Source organism: Molothrus ater, chromosome 1 (assembly GCF_012460135.2).
Source record: "Molothrus ater isolate BHLD 08-10-18 breed brown headed cowbird chromosome 1, BPBGC_Mater_1.1, whole genome shotgun sequence".
NCBI classification, from domain to species: domain Eukaryota; kingdom Metazoa; phylum Chordata; class Aves; order Passeriformes; family Icteridae; genus Molothrus; species Molothrus ater.
This window is the reverse complement of record NC_050478.2, coordinates 106,054,743-106,079,121: the sequence shown is the minus strand read 5'-3', so window position 1 is coordinate 106,079,121 and position 24,379 is coordinate 106,054,743.

The following is a 24,379-nucleotide window of genomic DNA, read 5'->3' as shown; positions in this document are numbered from 1 at the left end:
CACTCTGCCACCAGGCCCAGATACACCATTCCTCAGGTAGGGACATCTCACATCTGAAAAGTGGGAAAAAAAAGCTCCTGAGAAATCTCAAAGGATTTATACAATTACATCCCTCAGGATGTGGGGTTGATTACTCAGGAGGTGACTTCACTTTTTTTCTGAGTCAGTACTGAACAAGTAAGTGGTCTGGCACATCTCTCGGAGGGACTGTAGTGCTCTGGTGCTGCCTTTTGCAAGAGACTGAAGTCACACCTGCATTTTCTCAGCCAAAGCCAGTCTGATCCTGAGAAACGTACTGAGCAGTAAATGCAGCCAGCTGTGCTTATCTCCCACAGTTTTGCCTGCTTGTGCTTGGTGGTATCACCAAGCATTTGAACCTGAGTTACAGAATTAATTTGGGAGGTCAGTGTCCTTGTGCTTTATAGCCTAGAGCTACCTCTTATGGATGTTTTGAGCTGCCTTAAATCAGTCATCTTCTGTGAGACTCTTAGGTGGGGACTCATACCAGATGAAAAAAATGTGAAAACGAGGTTTAGTCTTATGGGGAATGTCTGCCATTCTATTAAAAACTGAGGAACAACTTCTGCTCTGTCACTACATGGAGAGGGAGGAAAATACTTTATCTAGTTATTAGAAATTTGTAGGATTAGTATGATTTATACCAAGTGGCCAAGACAGGTAGCCCTGTGATTATTCCCTTTTGTAATGATGCACTTCTGTATCCTTTAGATGCATTTATTTATCTGGTGACTCCTAAAAATGCATAGAAAATCTGAAAAGCAAGATAGGCAATGAACTCTTTTCTCCTTTTGCCTCTTTTTGTGTGGTTAGAGAAATATTTTAGACCATCTGTTTCCCAAATTGTAGACCAATCTGATCCTGTTGTAAAAATTTACATTATGCATTGCCCCCTGGAATCAGAACTAATGAAAGTTCACACAATATTATGATCAAATACAGCCCCAGTTAATAACACTGTTGTTTTCTCAGAATGGTTGATCCAAGAAAACAAAACCTTTATGTTCATGGCCCAGTTTCTTCTGGACCCTATACAACAGTAATGTTCAGAAGAGGCATTTAAAGATCAGTCCTGCTTCCTGAACAGCATTCATGCTGCAGACACCCACAGATAGGATCAGATGATCCTGCAGTGTCATGAAAAGGCACTTCCAGAGGAATTTACATCCTCATGCTTTTAGCTGCCCCCAGAATTTATTAGTTAACAGATCACTGCTTCCTGTTTCTGGAAGTCTTGGTCTTTTGATCATGCCCCCATGTTCCTGAAATGCACAGGAAAATGGAGGCTCTGGGTGCCTGTTTTGTTTGATGAGCACAACAGTCCTGAAGCAATCCAAACCATGCATCATTTCTGGCCTTCTCACAGTGAAAAAGGCTCATTGTTTAATCGTTACTTTTGCCAGATATCAGAACACCAGGTTTACCTCTGAGAGCCCAGCAACTTACCTCAGAAGTGCTATGGTGGAAGTCAAAGGAGGTGATGCCGATCCTCGTGTTCTGCCGACATTGTGGTCCCCTGGTCTACTGAATGACACAGAGTTACTTGTGATTAGTATGAGCAAAAAATGAGAGATGCACCTTTGCTCTGACTAGAAGCTGTTAGTTAAGCAAAATTGGAGCTACACTTAGGCTAGTAACAGTGCCACCACAGCTGGGTGTCTTACATGGGAACTTCGTTCTGAGAAAAAAAGGATTTAGGTAGTAGCGAGTATTCACTGATTAAAATGTTGATTCATTGATTGATTGATTGACTGATTCATTAATTAAAATTAATTAAAATTTATTTGGGACCAGTCCTGGTGGATGAAACACTGGACACGAGGCAGCAATATGCACTCCATACCCAGCAGGGCAACCACATCCTGGGCTGCACTAAAGCGGTGTGGCCAAGAGGTCAAGGGAGGTGATTCTGCCCCTCTGCTCTGCTCTGATGAGACCCCTCTGGGGTCCATGGTACAGGAAAGACATGGATCTTTTGGGTGGGTCCAGAGGAGGACAATGAAGATGATCAGAGGGAGGGAGCAGCTCTCCTTTGAAGAGAGGCTGAGACAGATGGGTTGCTCACATGGAGAGAAGCCTCTGGTGAGACCTTAGAGCGGCCCTTCAGTACTTAAAGGGGTTTTGTTAGAAAGATGGGGACAAAGTAGTTATCAGGGCCCTTAGTAACAGGACAAGGGGCAACAGTTTTAAACTGAAAGATGGTATGTTTAGATAGGATATAAGGAAGAGATATTTTTATGATGAGGGTGGTGAGACACTGGAATTTGTCTTCCAGAGAAGCTGTGGATATCCCATCACCATTCAAAGTCAGGTTGAATGGGGCTTTGAGCAACTGGATCCAGTGAAAGATGGTCCTGGCACATGACAGAGGAGTTAGATAATATGTGAAAGTCCCTCCCAACCCAAGGTGTTTCATGGTTCCACGATTTGAAGTATCCGTCTCCCTCGGATCTGGCGTGCTCACATGTTCAAGATGCAGTTCAGGGTCTCATGAGACAGAGAAGTGGGTGTTATGGATATGGTTGCTGAAGAGCTCCCCAGATGATTCTGAATTCTTGAAATATTAAGAATAAAGATTGAAACCCCCCCCCCCTTGTTTCTCTTGAGGCATTCTATAGCTCTTGTGAATTGCCAAAAAAAGAGGGAAAATGTCTTTTTAATACATTGTGACCCAGACTGTGCTCTTACATCACAATCCCTGTAAGAGCATAAAAATCTGCAATTCCTTCTATAACCTAGCACTGCCACAGTGTTGTCAACCAGATTTCTCCTCAGCACTGGGCTTAATATAAAAAAATTGCTAGAGGAACCTGAAGATGGAGTGAAAATAGGAATCAGCATTATTGTAGTTTGATAGCTGGAGCTTTTTGGAAAAAATACAATTTTTTTTTGTGTTAGGACATATTCCTGGTTTTTATGGCAATACCTGTGTATTTTCAGAATTGTTTCCAAGATTTTTCATGTGCAGTGTTACTTTATATTTGCTTTTCTATCCAATTCCCACTGAATGGAAGTTTTTCACATACTGCTGCCCCTCCTCCACTCCATCCCTCCAGTTCATGAGCAAGTTTACTGAGCTCCCCAGCAGCTCATGTTTATTTTCTTATCTTATGTTAGAGTGAGAAATTAAAACACTTGATTTGTCCTTGGCAAGTTAAAATTGTATTATTCCTCTAGCACTGTAGGGGTCTGCAGCTCTTTGTGAACAAAAAGAAACTGAAATACTGTGACACAGGGCAATGCATTGCCAGACCTTGCAGACATTCAGACTGGGCACGATGGAGCCGTTCCTCTCTTGGCTAACTCCACTGGATGCTTTGTGGATGCACGTCCTCTCCTCACACCTGGTGTGTCCAACCAGGACGTTTCACTGGAAGGACATTAGAGCCATTGTGCTGTGTGGGCACGGCCCCTGGGGACACTTTCACAGGGCACCTTGGTGCCAGGTGTATTTCTGGCACCAGGGCACGCAAACATCCCCAGCCAGGTTTTATGACACCTCAACTAGGTATTGCTAGCAGTCAGCTCGCAGTGTCATTGACCTCCAGGTGGAAAAACTGCCTTCATTCACCTTTGCAGGAGGTTTTTTGCAGTCTCCATGGAACTCCAGGTAGCTCTACCTGTATTTATAGCTGAGGCAAATAGCACCAGGGTAGTGCACCCCACAATGATTCATCATAAAGCTGTAATATATTATTTAAAATGCTGTTAAATATTGTTTTTAATGTTTCATATTAGTTGAAGTTAAAATCTAAATCAGTTAGATTAAAATCTAATTAATTATTAAAAGACAGTTAAAAGATTAGTTAATTAGATAAAAGTTAGTTAAAAGTTACTTAAAATATAGTTAGTTAAAAGATTAGTTAATTAGATAAAAGTTAGTTAAAAGATTAGTTAATTAGATAAAATCTAATTAGTTATTAGTTAAAATCTAAATAAATCAGAAAAAATCTTTATCTATACAACTGTAATTAATTTTAACCTTAAATTTCAGCTAAAAGCACATATTCAACAGGCTCTCTCCTAGTATGTTGACAGGAAAAAAATTTCTTGTCACTGTTGAATTTGAGGTGGGAATAGTATAATAAACTGTAAGTTTTAAGAATCTGAGTAGTAGTAAGTAAAACTTGAACATTTCACCATTTCTTTATGCAAAACTCTCTAGAGTATGTGCACACACACTTGTGAATGTCTCAGTACAAAGTACTTCTCATAAAAATAGTCACTACCCAGCCTCTTGTCCAGTTTTATCCCTTTATCAATGCCTGCCATTTCCTGAAAAATAAGCACCATTTCCAAAGAATCAAGTCTAGATCAACATAGAGCAATTTCTTGAAGGTGGAGGGTAAAGTCAAGCATTTTAAAGCTGAAGTACCACCGTGAATGAAATTCTTTTCCATTTTTCCTCCTTTGCTAGATCAGATGAGGGTTATATTTATTAACAAGTAATTTGCCATCAGTTGTTGCATTTTGCCCTGAAGTTCCATGCCATAAACTTTAGCACATCCAACATAATATTGTTCCAGTTTTAAGCCTATCATAAAAGCATTAAAACTGTTTTGCCTGAGACATGAAAGAAGTATTCAGTCACCTAAATATCTCTCCATTCCCTCCAAATATTTAAAAGTGCAAGTGGGAAATGCTCACCTAATATACAAAAGCAGGGTCCAATAGCTGGAAAAGAAGATCCTTTCAACTGCAGGTTATAAAGATGGTTATCTCTGGGAGAACATTCCTCATCTTTTCCATATGTTTGAAATAAACTGTCTTCTGTGATTCTGAAGTTCTTTTGGCAGGAGAGGAAAAGTGTTGAAATACCATGTTTCACAATTTTCCAGACCAAATAGTAACTTATCTAAACGATACATTACTGTATTTTCCAGCACATAAGCTCACCAGCTCTCTGCAAGTCGATAATCCTTTTCATTTTTCATTACTTGATAGCTAGAGAGGTATCTCACAGAGTTATCATAGGCATTATCAGCACAAACAGTGATGTGAAGCCAAGGACCTTTGTGATCATAGCATGTTTTCTGCTTGTATGGGATATTTTAATGCAGTCTCAATGCCTCATTGAAAGCAGTCCAGCAGACGACAGATTATTTCCCCTAACTGTTTAGTGAGCAACAGCTATTTGAAACATTTGACATTACAATGGCGGGGAGTCATTGGCCACAAACTAAAATCTGTTCTCTTTATCAAAGATTTAGTTTTTATATTATTTGAAAAAAAGCAATACGATTGGCAGCATTTGGTGTTGGCAACACACAGAAGCTTTTGTCCTACAAAGTTATGTGATTTTAGCTCTGAGTGAATCTTGGGAAATCACATCATCTCATTTTCACCATTTCTTTGTGCACAAATCTTACGGCATGTACATAAAAGCTCATGAACCACTCAGTACAAAATATTCCTCAAAAGAATAAATGTGATGTTCACAACTGAATTCGCCTACTGAAGTGTGAGCATGGTAGAATTTTGGTATAAATTTCTTGCTTCCTTAGCAGGCATCCTCTTGTTTTCTGTGACTTCATGTGTTTTAACAATGAAAAACATTTCAAGAGTTTTGTGCTTAGAAGCTTTGTTAGATCTTTTTTATGATTCACACTCTTTGCACTCTGTCTTGCCGTGAGCAATTCAGAAACTTCTGCATAAGTGACCATGAGTTGTCTGACACTTACTGCCTTCTTTCCTTCTGTCTGCTCTAAACAAGATCATTTCTACACTTATTTGGTAAAGCTGAAAATCCTATTTTTAATTTTTTTTTTCTTTTGAGGGAGGGGTTTTCTTGACATTTTAATGGAAGAGCACCAGTTTAGTTGTTGTCACAGTCCGGATCCATGGAGGGGTGTAATTTGAGCAAATAAAAGTATATGAGTAAACTTATACTAGCCTTTAAATCACAATGATTTTGTAAGTTTCAAAACCTTGTGTACTAGGCTGACTGATCCCACAGGCTGCATACAGTACAGGCAGTATTTGGTCCATGACATGTATTTAAGATAAAACCAATATACATACCAAATTTTTTTTCCTATCCTGATTTACTGTAGCAGCAGCTCTTTTGGTAGGTAGATGACTTTGGAAATTATTTTAATGCCCCTTCTTTCTTTTCAGCCACAATGGAAATGATGGTTTTGCAAACTTCCAAACAAAATTTAGGACCCTTTGTCATTAAAAATGTTGCGCAAGTGCATTATATTATTTAAGATCAGGAATGCGAGACTTCATCTGAAAAAAGAGCGTGTGGAAAGATCTGGGGAGGTTTCCACAATGGGATCTTAATTTATGAGGGACTCGTCAGAGGACCTGTCTCTAAGTGAAGTGCCGGTGGAAGAGGTTATGGGCTCCATATGCACAGCGAACAATGCCAAGTCGTCAGGACCAGATGGTATTTACCCAATGGCTGTGAAGGAATCCAAACAACAAACAACTGAACTGCAGTGTTTAAATGCGCACTGAAAGCTAGCCTGGTAGCTGAGGACTGGCAGCTGGCAAACTAACACCAAATTTTTAATTGTGCTACCTAAAAAAGAACTTTGTTCAAGGGAATTTCAGGGGAACTACAGGCGTCCTGACGTCTATGCTGTACGAAAGACAAAATTGTGCTGGTAATGGGAAGTCTATCGTTGAAATTCTATTAAAATCTTATTTATGAAATGTTATTTCTCTGGAGGACTCAGCAAACATGTAGGGATATTCCATTGATTCAGTCTATTGAATTCTTAAAAGTCTTTCATGAGACCACAGAAGTCACTCCTAGAGAAACTGAAAAAACGTGGCATAGAAAGTCTTTGTATGCATAAATAATTGCTTAGAAGATAGGAAGGAAAGAGTAGAAAACACGGCCTATTTTCATGGCAGGTTGTTATTAGTGGAGCTCCAGAAAGACCTGTGATAAAACCCTTGATCAAAATATTTATATGGGATCTGTAAAAGAGCTTAATAGTGAGATAAAACTGGGGACATTTTTAGATTGTTCAGAATAGCAAGATGATGTCTGGCTGTGAACAGTTGCAGAGAGTTTTACAAGATTACATGGCCAAATGGCAAAATGGTAGAGGAAGCTCCATGTAAATAAACATCAGATGATGCACATGGGAGAAAATAATCTGGAAATTAAATACAAAATGCCAAGGACCAACACAAGTGTTTATCACTTGTGAGAAACATCTTGACGCTAGAATAGCTGCATGTAAAAGTCAGCCCTGTGCTCACTAGCACTTAAAAAGCAAATCAGATGTTAGGGAGCATTAGAAAAAATATACAGAAGAAAACAGTGACTGTCAGGGTGCCACCGCTGTATAGATCCATGGTTTCCATGAGCATTGACTAGCATGCAGCAAAAGAGAAGCAGGTCCCAGCAAGGTGGTGAAGGCAGCTGAAGGTTTCCACATATGCCATGAGTGTGTGAGCAAGGCTGTTCAGCTTGGAAAAGAAACCTCCATGGGGGACCTGCAGCCAGAGCCTAAACAAGCCTTGGCAACAGGGCAAGGGGAATCAGAGACAGACTGACCATTGCCTCTCCCAGCTTGAGACCTCACATCCAACCAATCTATCAAGTACCAGCTTCGAACAAAAAAGGGTTGTTTTATGTTCAATGCCTTCTGATCATTTTCTTTCTTAGTCCTAGTCATTGGTCTGAAACCCTGTCATTCTGAAATCCAGTTACTCTAGAACCAGCGCAGCATCTCAGAGGATAGCTGTGGCCAGTACAGGAATGACACTCAGGTCTCAGCTCCTCCTCTAACAATAGGCTGTTGAGCCTGGATAAAATTCCCAGTGTGATATTACCACTTAAAAGATTTTAAGCTCTGCTAGAAAGATATGGCATGAAACAATGCTTCAAAGCAATATCACCTAAGGCCTGTATGTAGGAAGCTTTTTCTGTTTACAGAACCACTGGTTAACATTTTCTGATCATGTCATATTTATTTACCAGGGTTGCAAATGCAAGAAACTGAGGTATTTTCATGTTTAATAGATGAAGTTTCAAGAAAAAAGACATTGTCATATGCATTTTTTTACATTTCAGAGATGTGAAACCTTTTCTTCGTGACATAGAGTTTAGTATTTACTCAAGATAAGGAAGAATCCTACAAGGAAAAAAGGTGATTACCTGATTAACAGACTCATTCACTCATTCATTGAATCTTCCACTTCCTCCTGTGACCAGTGAATGAAACAAGGTGTAGCTGAGACACCCCAAGCCAACAAGCAAAGAAAAGGTAGCTGAGGGTGCAAAAAGGACAAAGAGGAGATCTCTTGGAGAAAAAGACAAGAAATAGCTCAAGGAAAGAAAAACCCTCTAAGAGAACTAGAATAGGAGAGCATGACAATAGTTTTATTTCTACAGTACTTTGAACAGTATGTTAATCTGTGTCTCAGGTATGATCTATTGCAGCACACTGGACTTTAATGTTGCAGTAGTTCTAGTTTCACTCATTCTTTTAACCTTTTTTTCTTATTTTCCTTTTTATTCCTCTAGCAGAAATAAATATAAATAAATTCAGCAATTGTGAATTTTCTGTGAAAAAGGCTTTATTCTGTGCTGTTTAGACAGTTTCTAGCATAGTGTCCCTGACCCCATCACGAGGATGTGCTTTGGCAAATAAAAACCAAGAAGAGAGTGTAGTTGGAGATGAAATGCTGAAAGTGGGCCTTGATGATCAGAAAAGATGTTCCTTTGGTATTTTTTTCTGTGTGTTACTATTATTATTCCTTTAAGCAAACAAACACATTAGTTCACCTCATTAAAATCAAAGAGAAAAATCTGAGAAATGTAGCTCAGCAGCCAAAGTCTCAAAATCCACCTTGAAATCTTATTGGCTATCTTCTCGAGGGAGGTGTAAATCTTCCTTTTGTTGGCTTTTATTTCTGAATTTGGCTCTGCTCCTGGAAATCTTTCCTGAGAGGCCTCCACTGGCTATAAACGTTGCAAAAGAAGCCTCACTATTTGCAATGCTGTTCTAATTATTTTTCTGATGGGCCAAGAATCGCCTTGTGGCCATCTGGGGAGAGCCTTGGTCCTGTATTTCTAACTCATCCTTTGGAATCATTCTGCACATAGAGCTCTCACTGCCCGTCAGAACCACTCAGGGCTGGGCCTTCAGTCCACCCAGCTCCCTGCAAACTCAACTGAAGATTTCCATCTGATGGTTGTGATGAAGTGCAGCAGATTCCTTGCTGGGAAGGCAACAAAAAAAAAGAGATTAAAAAAACAAATAGCAAGGGACATGAAGAGAGGCTTGGCCATAGGAAATCAGGAAGAGTGATTATATCTTATCTTTTACTTGTGCTCTTCTTCTGGGATCCTGCTGTAAGAGGGGTCTGTACCCTAATTTTGGAAAAACACCCAGTTGTCCACTGCACTCTTTTCCAAACAACAATGGAAGGATTCTGGAGGAAATGCAGTGACTTTTTTAATATATAACTTTGCTTGGATTAGTGGATGGCCTGGGGTGCTTTTGAGAAAGAAATGCTGTCAAGAAAACACACCAAGGGCTCGGTGTCTCACAGCAGATCAGATAATTTGCAGTAACAAGGCAGGAAGTTCAAGCTAGGCAACTACAAGAAGTTACCCAGAAAAAATAAAAAATAAAAAAGGAAAAAAACAAAAGGAAAGACACAAAAAAAGGCAGCACAGTGGAGCTCAAATACAACTTTGTTTTGCTATGAGGTTTGTGCTGAGCACAGTCCAGCTTGCGGGCTTCTCAGAGGTGCTCACAGAAAGAAGGCTGATAAATTAATGAATTTCAGGGGGCAGGAAATGCTGATGCTAACTTTACTGGGAGCAGCTATAAGACTGCACTGCAACCTTTGAGCTCTGACTGCAAAGAAATGCTGTGCCCCATGTGACACTATCACAAAGCTTATGATCTGGGGGCAAAGAGGAGGGAAGGGGAGAGAAAGGGGGCAAATAACATCATTACTTACTTTGGTTTTAGTTCAACATTTATCTTTAAATATTTTTTTCCCCTCTGAATTAGTTTCAATAAAACGTGCATCGCTCGTGGAGCTCCTTCAATAAAAAAGTCACTGTTTGTTATATGATAACACTGAACAGACTCCAGGCACTCCATTTTCTTATCTTAGATATACAGTGGAGCATAACTCAAGCAAAGGGGAGAAGTTAATGCATCTGTAACACTAGGTAACAGAAGCAACAGTAGCATGTTAGTGTAGTAATAACTCTCACATGTGGAATATCTGAAGATGGGTTTTATTGAATTCAGTTTATTTAACCAGGATAAACCCTTGAGATATGGATCTCATTTACAAGATGGTGTTGGCAAGAAGGCAGATTATTACAAGCACATGTGGAAGATAAATATAAAACAAAAAGTGAAAGACCTGTTTATATTTTTAATTAGGACCCTTTTATCACCAAAAAAGTTAAGTGAAAAGGAATATAGATAGAGATATAAATATTGCTGTTGATATTAACAGCAATGATCCTTCTTACTTACATAGCACTTTTTTTCCTGAGTATCTTAACACTGAAAAAAAAAAGGTGAAATGTCCTCCCTGTTGCACATCAAGTCTGGCTAAGCCTGCTTTGTTCAGGTCCCAGCGAAATGGCCCACGAGGATGCAACAATTGTGTCAGAAGAGGGAAAAGGAGCAGTGCAGACCCGTGCAGGGTGGAGAGCCCCTCGACTGAGCGTGCTACTGAAATGCAGTCACAGCTAGGTAGTGCTGACACGTTAGAGAAAAAGCCAGGGAGAACACAATGTACAGTTGAAACTTCAGGAGAATTAAAGTAGGCCAAGTGTAAGTATTCAAAGTGGAATTTGACCAGGATTACCCTTTTTAATCTTGCTAAAAATACTACATGATCTTTCGTGAGCACGTGTTCAAGACTCAACTTCAGCATTTCACACAAAAGGCATTAAAATATACATTTATATGAATACATTTTTTGAAACAGTTACCTTTTGAGTGACCTCTAAACAGGTACAGACCACATTAAAGTTATATGTGGTATGCTGGCACTTGAGGCTGCAAGGTGATGGAGTGCTTTTCTTTTCATAAGGCAATTTTGCTTGATAATCAAATGTCTCTGGTAGGTAAATAAAAAACCTCTCTCCTCTGTTAGAGGAGTTATTATGTTGTGTTTACAATGTATTCTTTTGGTCTGTAGTTAACATACTTTAAATACTCTTAAAAGTAAATGGCTGCCTTCCAGCCAATGACATTTTTGGGCTATCAAGTTGCATATTTTGCTCAGAAGTGTGATGCTGAGTCTGGTGCTCTGCTTTCCCTCTGCACTTCAGGTTTCCCCTTCCTTGTGCAGAGAGCTCCAAGCAGCACAGTCCAGCATCTTTTTCATCTCTGGGAATGAAAGAAGACCAGGCTTGTTCAGCTATTCTAGGGTATGGCAACTGCCGGTATAAATATAACAGGACATGACAAAATCATGAAGGAATGTAGGCCAATGAAAAACAAAACAAAAAGTCTTTTCTGAATGGCAGCCTCCAAGATTTTCTGATGATTATTCACCTGAGCAGTAGGATGCTTTGCTGGAGCCTTCACAGCAAAACTGAGCCTTTTAGTTTTGTATGATGACCACAATGGAAACTACCTGTTGGGTTACCACTACAAAAGCCTTTACAGGCTACAAGGATTTCATGGGCCATACCTTGATAATTAATTTTATGCAGCAGCAGAGAAATAGAAGCTCAGCCCCCCAGCTTGCCTGTTGGAATTTCCCCTTGTTTTCTCCCACTTGCAGGAGAGATTTAATTGTGAGTGGTAAACCTAAAGAGTTTGCTGGTTGCCTCCACCGCTGCCCCCTGTGTTCTTCATTTTATTTGAGCTTTTCTGTGTGATTGAGCCGTGGAAAGGTAAAGTCTCATGTCTTGCCAGTGGTGGAGTGGCTGTGAAGAGCTCCCCAGTGTTCCTGGCTCCTCAGCATTTAGAAATTTCTTGCCATTAACTTGCACAGACTGCTCCCCTCCCAGTCACTGCCTGCAGCCATCTGGTGGCAGACCAAAACGTTGCCTGGGGGTATCTGCTTGAATTAATTTGCTTTGGCTGTATTTGCACTTTTGTTTACCATTTGAGCAGTGACATTTATTGGCACAAACGTGCTAAGGAAAGCCAGTTCGGGGAGAAATGTCAATATTTGCTCTGAAGAACAACCAGGCCCCAATTCAAAAACATACTAACTCTAAGTACATGGATGTGTCTCATTGATTTTGTTGAATGAAACCTGATGCTGGGAACAGAAGCAATGCTATGAGCTTTCACTCGCCAATTAAGACAAATTGGTCATTCCCCAGCCTGAGCTAAGATTGTTCAGGATCTATCTTCACTGTACTGAATCTGAAAAGATAAAACACAGGCCAATTTGCACACATTTGCAAAAACATAGCCCAATCACGTCTGCACAGAGAAAGAGGCAATTGGTATGAGGAATTGTTGCAGTTGTTGAGTCTCTACAAAGGCTGCAGTGAAAAGAGAGTCTAAAAGGAACACAACTGCTAAGAATATGCTAAAAATAATGCTGGAAAGTTTTGCTTGGGGAGTCCTATACTCTACTAGGTCTCCACAGGTGTATGGGCAAAACAGACCAGAACTGTCAGGACAAACTCATGACTTTTATATAATCTGTAATTGTCTAAACACATCCACATCAGGGAATTTTGGCTGCAGAAGTGATGGGGGATTTGCAGTCCTTGCTATAAGTAGATTGTGGGTTTTTTTCTGATACTTATTATGTGAATTATAACATCTATGGGGAAACATGCTTGATTGAAGCTCCTGTCCTGTCAGAACAGCTCCAAGGAAATAATATGAGGCTGAAGGCTGAGACCATCATGTCAAATTAGGCCACAACAATAAAGACTTAGTACAGGAGCACCAAAAGTTCCTATATTAATGTTGCCTAAGTTTTCCCATTTTAAAAGATTCCAATTTTTTTCCCAGAGATTTGGAAATGGTCAGACTTGCAATTAGGATGGATCTGCTTGATGTCTCTGAAAAAACCGACAAATTAGTTCAGAGTTGCCTGTGCCCTGTAATGAAAAAATCCAAACCCATTCCTTTTATTTTATTATGACCTGTAGAACTTGTCTGATGTTTCTGAGTTTGTACTGCCAGCTAAGCACTCCCCAGCCCCTTCAAGGACTGTGACAAAGGGAGTGGGTTGTCCAGTTCTCTTTACTACAGACAAACCCTGAAGAAGCTGGGTAGGGAGACTGATATGTCTGCCCCCAGAAACCCCTGTGTGATTTCCTAAGTGTCATGAACCAGAGCTCAGGTGGTACCTTGAGTTATTCATGGAGACCGAGAAGTTTTTGGTCTAAACCACTGACATCCTGTGCTGAATTCAGCCTCAACTACAGACTATCCCTACATGCTGCCTCTGGTAAGGTTTTACAGCCATGTAAATCATGGAATCAGGCACTGCATCTCAAAAGTGGCTGCACTGAATTCACACCATGGTTTGGTTACACAGAGCTGTGCTCTTGCAAAGGTTGCTCCAAGGAGGACAACCTGCCCAAATGCAGCTCACCTTTTGCTTTGGACACGGCCAAATCATATCCTACATCTTGATTTTCAGCTGAGAAGTGACTAGCTTGCAGTTCTGTGAAATACAACCATCCCCCTTTCTCTTCTCCCCCTACTCCTGAGCATGTAGCATTGAATATACCCCCATGGCCAAGTTCAACAAATTATCAGCCAGAAATTTTAATCAGATATTTAATCTTTCAACCATGTAAGTGAGATTTTGTGTTTACAGTGGCAGTAGGCCAGCTCAACCTCAGAGAAAAAGATTGTTAGTAGTGTCCTTGAAGCTGGGGAGCCAGAGAGCAGTGACTCCTCTGAGCAGGTCTGGCTGACCTGCAGCTGAAAGGCAGCTGTAATCACCACATCAGTACCTACAGCACTGTGTGCTTACTGAGCAGGGGAGAGCCAAGGAAGTTATTATCGTCTTTGGAATAGTGCTGCTCTGAGCATTCAAAATTATTTAGTATAGTAAAGAAAAGAACTAAGCTTTGGTGACAGGAGGCCACAGCAGATGAAATTCTAACATACTCTGCTCCTGAATTTGCCAAATCCTGGAGTAATGGGAAGCATCTTCCTAGATCAAATGCCAGTAGTGAAATTAATGAATCTTCCTGTTTTGAAAGTTTCTTTCCTCATACAGATGCCTTGGACAGATGTATGCCTAAGTGTAGCCATATGCACATTATTCATTCCTGTTTGTAAGGATCTCATCTGATGCTGCAAAGCAGTACATGAACAAGTTGGTTTTCATAATGTTAACCCTGAAAAATGTGTTGCAAAGTGGAGTATGTTAAGCACTTTTCAGTAATACTTGGTGATCACCTTTATGACTGGAAGCTGGAGGTCCAGTATTCTGACATTGATTTTGCTGTGTATAGTCACAGAAGGTTTATATTCAAAATATTCTTATGTTATGCCCAAGGCCTGAATGCTTTAAAAGTCTGTGAGGATTTGGTTGTCACCAGGGTCTGGGTGGGATGGCATAGGATCAATTTCTCATTTACCCTAAGTACAAACCTGAGCTCTCTGGGGCAACTAAGCAACCCCAGATTAGAACAGGAATCTTGACTTCACCATTCAGACTTCTCACATAGAAATGTGAAACCCTATGGGGAAAAAAAAACTTATTTCCTCAGTGCAGATGTATCTGCAATCAGTGATTTGTGTCAGCCCATCAGTATTCCCAGCGGTGAAGTAGCAGTTTGGGAGGCATTAGAGTTCTGTACAAGGAACCTAAAATTTATTTACCTTGACTATTTGCTCAGCATTTTTCTGGTAGCCATATGAGAAGTGGATGCTAGGAGATAAGTTTGTATTGTTTATACTTCATTAGAGTCTGAAGAGGTTATACCACTATGTACCAGGGTCAAGTTTTAGGTCCTTGTTGAACTCTCTGACTCTTCATTGGAGGTGCAGACAAATTCTGCCCAAGATAGGGATAGTTTTCAGGAAGGGTATGTATATAGCTCCTGTCTTACAGATTGACACAACTTTTGCTATTTCTAAGTAAAACATACCACTTTATGGTCTTCCAAAATGTAAATGCTTCCTATGACTTTGATTGCTGCAGTTTAATTGCAGTTGTAGTTCACATAACTTGCTTAATATGATTAATGTCATAACAAGTCTGCGGACATTCCTCAGTTCTTTACCTTGACAGTGGAACAACACTGGTGACAAAGTGCAGGTTAGGGCATAATGGATCTCTCCTTTCTTAAGGAATTACCTAGGAGCGCTTACAAAGATTCCAGTGTTGGCATTCACTTACTGGATAATTTAGTTCATCTTTATTTCCAACAGGATAATTCAATTTCCCTGTAGAACTGTGAGACGTGTTGCTTCTGAAATAAGCTGGTTAGCACATCTACTCTCTACAAAAAACTAACCATCCAATGGGGGGAAAGAAGCACAGAGCATATATTGACTATAGGCATACTGTATATCAGAATAGATGTCCTTTTGTTCAGGCCAGTATCTGACGGGAAAATGAAATATGGCCTGAACATTTATATCTAGTAGGGATAATAAGTGTGAGAGATGACTCAGTTTGGATTGAGGCCACGACACTGAAGTGAAGCCACTTTAGTGGCATTGACAGACGATCTCTCCTTGTCAATAGATAGAAAAACATCCATCCATTTTCATCCTCCTGGGTCTTTCTTCAACATTTTACACTGTTGACCTGAAGATACTCCTGTTTCATTTCAGAGTGTTAACAGCAGGACAGGGCAATGTAACAAATGTCCAGGTCCCTCTTGAAGGGATGGCAGTGACTGCTAGATGTAGAAAGCTGTTTCTGCTGTTGGAAGACAGCAACACTTGTCAAGTCCTCCAAGGATCAATTCTCTCTCTTCTGCTATTCAGTATGTTCTTGCCAGCTGGATGATGTCCCAACTCTTGGAACACCCAGATAGTTCTCATCCACCTTCTTGTGGTACATTCCTGCTGTTTGGCTAATGTGACCAAGGTGACTTTATCTAGATGAGAGCAATACACAGATTAGAGCTATTGGCTGAAAGCTGAAGCCTGTCATGATCCAGAAAACACTGACAGAAGAAAGTTTTTTTGAAGGGCTGGTATGAGATGTGCTCCTCTTGGTGGGAGGCATGAACAAGAGCTGGTCAGTCACTCCCATGCACCAAGGGCACTCTTGTGTTCCTCATTGTTCTCAGAACCTCAGGCACCACTGAACTGGAAGAAGCCTTGTGATTGGACTACAAGAGAGGAACACACAACATTCTTGATCATCACCAGCCCACGGTAGTTTTAGCTTTCCGTGCCAGTGTTTAACTGCCCTTGTGAGTTTAAAATTTTCATTTTATCATTGAAAAACATCCCACACTGCAATTTCACCTAACATCTTCTCATTTTATCTATCTAATGGACAGAAAGAACTTTCATTTTTACTCTTTCTTTCCAGCTGCATTTTATGTATTTCAAATGTATTATCACATCTTCCCTCTGGACTAAACAAGCCCATATTTTTGTCATTCTTTCTCTATAAGTCATGTTGTCTAAAGCTCTGATTATTCATGACTTTTCCCAGTTTGTCCAAGTCTTTTATGAAATTCAGTCTTTTATGAAATACTTTTCAATATGGGCACAGTTCTTCACAGATGCCTTCTAGATGCTGAGCAGAGTGGAGGGATTTCTTTAAGTCTTAAATAAAATATTCCTTTCTAAAAATCCCCATAATTTAGATGAGTTTTTACATTAATGTCATAAAATTGACTCACCCTTTATGTGTGGTCCCCCACATTCTCTAGCTCAGTTTCAGAAGAACTGTTGCCTATTCAGTTCTTCCCTGCACTTGCATTTTGGCTGAAAATGTCTTTCTAGCTGTAGTACTTTACTCTAGTCCTTCCTGATAATGTTATTTTAAACACTGTTTCCTCAATGCGTAAAGATCTTTTGAATTCTAATCTAACCTCCCAAATGTTTCCACCGTCTTCCAAGAAGTGAGAAATTCTCCCTGATATTTTCTAAGTTTTTAAGAAAAATGTTGACCCAAGATGGAACCTCTGTGGAACTACAAAGAAATTTTGCAGTCTGGCAATGACTTCTTCCCAGCTACTTGCTAAGTAAAGTTTTCCAAGTGGCTGAGCACGTGCTTTACAATAGTTTTGAGCTCATGTTTTCTTATAATTTCCTTAGGAAACTGTCACATGGGACTGCGTCAAAAGCCTTGCTAGCATCCAGATATGTGACATCAGCTCACAAAGACCCATACCCTGCTAGACAGGAAAATTGAGTTAGGCTTAAGAGAGCTAGTGTTTGTTTGACAGAACCATCCTCCTGTGCAGCTATTATCTCCTAAGTAGTTTGATTGTCATCTGATCTTCTGGCTACATATATGGCTGTACTATACTATACATGTAGAGCATTATGTTCTATTATTTTTCTGGAAATTAAGATAAAGAAGACAGGCCATGGTTTGTGGACTTCTCCTCATTAAAAAAAAAAAAAAAAGTGCTATGTTTGCTCTCTTCTGGCACTCTACGACTTCTTCTATCTGTCTGGAGTGTTTGGATCACTGACACTGTGTCCAAATTTGTCGTAGTGACTTTAATCAAGTGAAACCCATTTGACAATATCTAACTCCATAAGAGGTAACAATCTGGCATTTTCTACTTTACCCCTGCACTAAAAACTTTTAACAAAGGAGTTTTATGCCAGTGGAGCTAACTGCAGTCAGCAATTGTTCACCGTTCATTCTATTTAGTGAAGACCAAAATAAAAAGAACAAACTTGGATCAATACTCTTGCAGAATAATGCCTCATTTTTACTTTGCATCCCTTGGGACTTGTGCTTTGCCTTAACATTTCTGATTTTCTCTCTATGTCCAGTGTTGTTCCTTAAAGCTATCCTCAGTAATGTGATGTGTATTTAACTTTCTTTTTTATTCTTATAGAGAGGGTTATTGAAGAGGTTTAGCAAGAGTAATGATCAATTCTATCTGGAGCTATTCAAAATATTTTCTCCCACTCTGACAGTCATTGGTCTGGCTCCAGTTATTCATGCCTGGGCCACTTCCTGGCCAGGCTACAGCAAGGCAGAAAGCCTTCAGTGAACCAACGTGTGCAGAAACTGGTCCTGCATTTTCTCAACAGCTGAGGCTATTCCAGATTTGCCATATTTGTCCTCTACTCCTTTGAATGGTGTCCAATCAAAATTTGAATCAAGTTTATGGTTTTATGAACTATCTCTATGCCCTCTTGGCCTGAGTGGGGAGCATAAAAAGGCATGCAGTTAAGCTCTGGGACAAAAGTTGTGGTCAAGGATCCTTTAACAGGACCCTTGATAAGAAGGGAAAACTGTACAGAAATCAGGGACTTTTCAGGTCTTGACCAGTGGCACGGAATTAAATGACCTCTTGGAAAGCTTATCTTACAGCTCTCCACTGTTTGCACCAGTGACACTTTCTGTATTGCATCTGGTTTTGTGTCTATTTCTATATTACCTTTCCCTGCACATTTTCTGCTGTAGGAAGAGGGAGACATTCCTGAATACATCACTGCAAAAGGCTCAGATACTCCCATGACAAATGTGATATTGGAGTGTGTACAGAATTAAATAGGATAAATAAACCTTAATGCCAGCATTTTAGCATGAGTATGACTTTGTTTTGTTATGTATGGCTATTGTCACATTGTGGACAATTTTGGGAAAGTGGAAAAATTCTCAGATTATTAGTTTGATCTTGGTACTCTGCCACAAGACTGATGGGAATTTGGGGGCTTTGTTCTGGGAATGGGAATGGTGGGCAGGCGTAGGAGGATAATATGAGGAAGGAAGGCTTCTTGGTTGAAAAGACAGAGATTAAGATTAGAGGTTTATGACACATGACGAATCTCAGAAACATTTCGATTTCTCTATCTTTCTTTTTGTCATTATCAAAAGAAAAAGAGCACCAAGAGGCTCACTAAGTGACTGTCCAAATCTTCAGCCCATTGCAATGGGGCTGGTGCAGAGGGGTGACTGCAGATGCTCACTGGCTTCTGTGCCCATGTGCTGCCCGAGATGCTGAGGGAAAGCACGTGGCATCACTGTCATTCCCAAATGTGCCCTAGCAGCTACAAAGCCTGGCCAGAGGCCTGGCCAGCCAGCCCCATGTGGGTGACAGGCCTGAGGACCACCAGCACGCTGGGGAGAGCACTGAACTCACAGTGTCAGATCAAGACAAACTGCACATGATGTGGTTGAGATCTGGCAGAGCATCCCCCAAGCTAGCACTTCTTTATGGAGACCTCCATAGCTAAAATGGAAGACTAACTATACTGAGGATAAGCAAACATCATAGGGAACTTTTTCCTAGCACAACACCTGTCATTTGACTCAGTTGCTCTGTGACCAGTAACATCTCCCTCGTTTTCACTGCTGACAGACAAAAGAGCAGCAGCTCCAAAGATTTCTCAAGGCGTTTTTTTTCAGACTGAGACAGACACAAGACCGAAGTAATCATCCTTAGAGGTTTATGTCATCCTCTGGTGTCTTGCCCATCAAAATAGAGCCTGCTTCAAAGAAATTACATAGCCCCCTCGATGGCAAAGAGCATGCACTGCTTGAGAGCATCTTGGATTTCTGATGTCCTTGACTCAGAAAGATTCAAGCTTACCAGAAGCCCTTCAACTATTTTTTGTTTCATTTTCCCAGTGCCCACCAGATTAGAACACAGCTTGGCAATGTCACTAGGAGAAAGAGAGAGAGAGAGAAAAGAAAAGGACAAAAAAAAAACCAGCTGCCAGTGTTTCAATTACAAACACTGTTGGAAGGGTTTGTGAAACTTGCCATAAAAGTACTACTGACAGAAATGTTCTTTTCTTTGTATGATTTTTGGAAAGTTTCAACTTTCAGCTGGTACTGTGTGCAAAATCAACAGGTCTGTGCAAATACATCTGGTCAAGATTGACAGGTGGGAAAAGCTTGCAAGACCCTGTCAAAGCCACAGAGATCTCTGCTCTGTGTGTGCCAATGGAAGAACTACCCCTCTTGTTACACAAAGATAAGGGTCTTTTATAATAAAATGAAAACAAGGAATCAAAGGGTAAGAATCAGTCCTCTAGTATCTCATCCTGTGTGTCACTTGATCAAGGGATATTCATGACTCCCAGCATCACAGACAGGATGAGAAGGGAAAGTGTGGGTTGCTCAGTTTATTCCCTTGCTGCTGCCCATAGGCAGGAGAGGAACTTTAATGAATACTCACGATTTAACAGAAAACGGTGCTAAGCATCATTTTTCTAACCTCAATTTGTGACATTCTCTTAAGCATCAGGATATTTTTAAGCATTGTGAGAATGGGCCTGTTCCCCTGCATCATGATGCAGCAGCCCACAGGAACATAGATTCAGGATTTCCACTGCAAACATGAAGATGGAAAAGCTGAGATTATCATAAAATCACATGATTCTGGGAGGCACAGCTGTAAGAACTAGAACCAGAATCTAGCAGGAGTTTTGATTTAACTGGAAGAATAGACAGTGCTGGCACTGCATACTTGCAGTAATGTTTATACTTACTCTATCTTGGACAGACAGATTTCTAGATCTGTACATTTCTGTATGTTTCTAACTTACCCTAGTTGCTCTTCTTCTAAGGTTCATTGTAAAACTTAAATACATGGAAATACCTGTGTCAAACAGGCAAAGTTGTTAGCTCTTTTCTGTTCCTCTTCCTTAACAAAAATTATTTGCATCTAGTGGCTGTAAAGTTATGTCCTATGCATAACGTTGTACCTATAGCTTGGCAGTGATTTTTGTCTTAAGAAAGACTGGCAGAAGGACTGTGTGATGCTCATCAGGAAAAAGAAAAAGGCTGTTTTGAATTTTTTTTTCTGGAGTTTCAAGAGAGGAGCACTCAAGAGACACTTGCTCACACTCAGTTGTACGTGATTTAATCTGTTCTTTGATGTGTTCTAGTGGTTTCCAGAGAGAAACACGTATCAATGTCTGCTTAGGCTCCAAGCTGGTCATTTCCTTCTATTTCTGTTCTGGCCTTGGGTCTCCATCATCCTCCACTCCTTGTTCCTGTCCATCTGTAAAACTCATAAGGCCAGGTTTAACACAGTAGTGTACACAGGCAAAGGGTGACTTGGAAGTGCTTGAAGGAAGGGATGTGCTTCATGATTCAAGTGTTTGTGTTGTTTCGGCAGAAAACTCTGACAAAGAGAGTCCTACACATGGAAAAAATCTGTCAGCTTTTCCACAGAAAAGCTTATTCTCTTGTGTTATGACCTTTAGAACAAAATGTAGAAAATCCTATGGAGGCCTCACCTCTATGTTTTGACCGAGCCATATTTTTAAAAATTCTGTAAACAGAGTCTGAATATTTAAAATATTAGTGAGCTTTCAGTCAAAATGGGGCAAACAGCACAGTCTTTATCACAGTAAACTTCGCAAACATCACATCAAGTCTTAAGAATATTTTGATATTTTTATTTTTATAATCAGTGATGGAACTAAATTAGAAGGAAAATTTAGGTACTTTCAGAGTATAGAGGTGAGGAGAAAAAAGGGCTACCTGCCCAGCAATTATGGAGCTGTCCTAAGGGAGCAGAACCCGGGTCTAGGACTTGCTACAATAAATTCTCAACATAAAAATGCCTAAATATCCAGAATGATAACTCCAAACATGGTTCTCCTGCTGCTGTCACTGTCCTACAGCTATCTAAAAAAGGACTGTCTTTAGAAAATGGCCCTCTTCTTTTAGATGAACTTAGGGTCCTCCCTTTTAAACCATGGTTTAAGCTCTAAATGTACAGAGTCAATCAAAGTCCTCTCCTGGGTATTTTTCCTGACTGGGGGAGGTAGCCAGAACTGAGATGCTTAATGGTCTACATGCCTCCTATAGATGCTGTAGGTGCCTAACTTTGGGCTATAGATATACCTAAAAACTCAGTGGATTCTTAGCCACAAGCCACCTTTTCAATGTCACCCAACAAGGGTCTTAGAATGATGGCATTTGACCATTTAGCAGTAAACACAGGTCTTGTATTTCACAGTTACGATTGTGGGTCCTGCCCCTTGATTTGAGGTTGTTCATCTCCTCATAGCTTCACCCTTGGTAAAGGGTGACCTGCAGTTTCTGAGGAGAAGTAGAAAAGGGATATACAGCCTGTAGCCATAATCCTGATCAGTTTGTTTTTTGGTTTTTTTTTTTAATTATTCTATTATTTTGAGTAGCTTAATCCTCACCAAGAGCTTTGAGAATGTATCCCTGTTACCCATCACCTTCCTCACACTCATTATTGTACCTACCAGCTATACCCAGGCATCACTAGGCTGAGATGTACACACAAAGCACATCAAGCCAATAGCTCCTAATTTGACACAATTTTCAGTCCTTGTGAAGAAGAAAGGTAATTTGTGGTTGTTCACATTACTGTGGCACTTCGAAAGAGTATAGGTGGCTTTCTGATACAGCCTGATACAACAGTGGCCCTTTGCATCTAGTAAAGCAAGCCACCTGATGGGGGTCATTCAGGAGATCCTGAAAGACTGTGCAAGGGACACATTTTCTGATATGTTAAAAGTATCTACTCCTTTTCCCCTCTCCTTCCTACTAGCAATTAGGTTGGCAGATCAACTCTTTCTGGGTGAACTGGTGTGGATTCAGGCTGCTGGACAATGTGGTCTTTGTCACTGCTGTTTTCTGCTCTCAATATTTTTGTGAGTTCCATAATGATAATGGACAAACTCGCCTAACCTAGTCAAAGGCAGGCAGAGTTAGCTTCGTCCTTTATGATTTCCAATAAGACCTCAGTGATCCACAAGGGAATAATCACACAAAAGGTCAGTCTGAATGCAATGGCCCCCAAAACTTCCAAATCAGGGAGACCTCCTTGGAGCTGCTGGATTATTAAATGTGCTCAGTTGTGCTCATGGGGATGATAGAGAAACAAACTGTGGATGTGAGGGAATGCCTTGCTGTATGGGAAAAAGCAATGCCAGGAGGAAAACTGAGATAGTGTCTTCATGCCTGGCACTTGTCTCCTCAGGCGAGGTTCCGAGATCTGCAAGATCAGGGAATGATCGTGCAGCTGATAGCAGCGTACCTGTGTGTTACCATCTCTCCCTGACAAAGCACAAGGATACAGTTACCCCAGCCAGGCCACCAAAATCTGCAGCCCAGTGGGAAGCATCTGCCTCCTGCCTGAGAAGGCTGCTTGCTTGCTTACTTCCACGGGGGCAGCGGAGGAGGGGTGGGAAAGGAGCCCCGCGGGAGCCGCAAATAATAAATAACCATTTCAGCTGTTGCAGCCACAGCAGAATAGGCCCGGCGAGGACAGTCGGGGCGGAGGAGGGGGCTTGCAGGCGAGTGCCTGGATGTCGGCGGCCGCCTGGCTGCCCTGTCGCCGGGCTCCCGGGGCTCGGGACACGGGTGTCCCCCGCGGCCCGGGGCGCTGCCGGGGCTCGGGCGCTGCCGCCGGCTCCGCGGCGCTCCCGCTGTTGTTGGTGCGGGGCAGGAACTTGGCAGGGGCGCGCAGCCGGTCCCCGCTTCGGGTCCCACAGGCAGGAAAAGTCTCCCAGCCTGCGGAGGAGACAGCCTGGCTGAAAGAGCCCCGCCAGCTCTGCTGCAGATAAGTTAATGTACACAGAAGGGACGTAAATTACCGCGACCCTCAGCAGCAGGACATTGGCCAGGCCTGTCAGGAGGAGGACAAGCGCCGGCCAGCTCCGCGCCTCGCTGACATTCACCTCCAGATAGAGCCGCCGCTGCCCGGCGAGGAAGGACCTGGTGGAGCCAGGGCTTCCTTGAAAACAGCTGCCTGTCCCTGACACCTACAAACTAATGCGGTTTTAATCAGGGGAATTAACGGAGGGCGGTGCACTGTTTTCCCAAACGATTTACATGGGGACGGCAGCCTTTTCCCCCCTCCGTCGCCTCCTCCGTGGCTCCAGTGCCATTTCCCTTATGTTTCTTTATCTGAGCTGATTTTTTTTCCTGCCCGCCCGGTCCCCCCCCTCTCCGGGGAGCCAGACGTGCCTTCATCTCCACCCCCCGAGCCCTGACGACACTCACCTCCCTGTTTACACACTGACATCACAGTGCAGCCTCCCTCCAGCCCAGAAATAACCCCTGGGAATAAAGCAAACAGGAAAAGGCCACTGCTGTTGCCTTCTTCGCAGCTACAGCCACATCACCCCTTTCAGGGACTGCAGCCGCACGTACGGAGCGGTGCACGGGATCCTGGGAGATCCTGTCCGGCTCCATGTCACCGCTGTGACAGTAAATCACACAAGATGCCCGGCTGACAGGCTCTGCTTGGCAGAGGGATGGCAGAGCTGAGATGGGATAACTGCATCCAGATAACAGAAGGAGTCAATGGGAGGGCCAAGGCTGGACA